The 398-nt window shown below is 29.9% G+C and overlaps 1 protein-coding gene across 1 annotated transcript in view; it reads right to left on the bottom strand.

Annotated features, from left to right (window-relative positions):
• LOC119589154 (phosphatidylinositol 4-phosphate 5-kinase type-1 beta-like) overlaps nt 1–398 on the bottom strand; it is a gene marked incomplete in the record, with an annotated part of 149,444 nt that overhangs the window by 15,702 nt on the left and 133,344 nt on the right.

Here is a 398-nt window from a genome sequence, read left to right as displayed (position 1 = left end):
ACATCTTGAGACTAGTTTTACTATACAACAACAGCTATTTAACATATGACAAAAATTAAGAATATCAAAAGTAGTACTTACAATCATATTGAGATTTTGTGATGTTTCTTTGTTTACACTACCTATCACTCCATCATTGTTTACTTGTCTTAGAAAAACAAAAGGGACAATATCAGTTTGAGCTGTATTCAATGTTATCGTTATCATATATATTTAAAGATCATCACTGACATCAGTCCAATGAACACTAATTCTTGAGTCCCAAAAGGAAATGATGAACCAATTTCAGCAGTAATGAGCATTCCACAATATTTTGATATATCTGAAGAAGCATTCAATGTATAAACCACACAATTTCTATTCTTTGAATACAATATTCATCATGCATTCCTCTCTAC

This window comes from Penaeus monodon, chromosome 25 (assembly GCF_015228065.2).
Source record: "Penaeus monodon isolate SGIC_2016 chromosome 25, NSTDA_Pmon_1, whole genome shotgun sequence".
NCBI lineage: Eukaryota > Metazoa > Arthropoda > Malacostraca > Decapoda > Penaeidae > Penaeus > Penaeus monodon.
The sequence above is the reverse complement of the archived record's forward strand: the minus strand, read 5'-3'. Positions and strand labels throughout refer to the sequence as shown.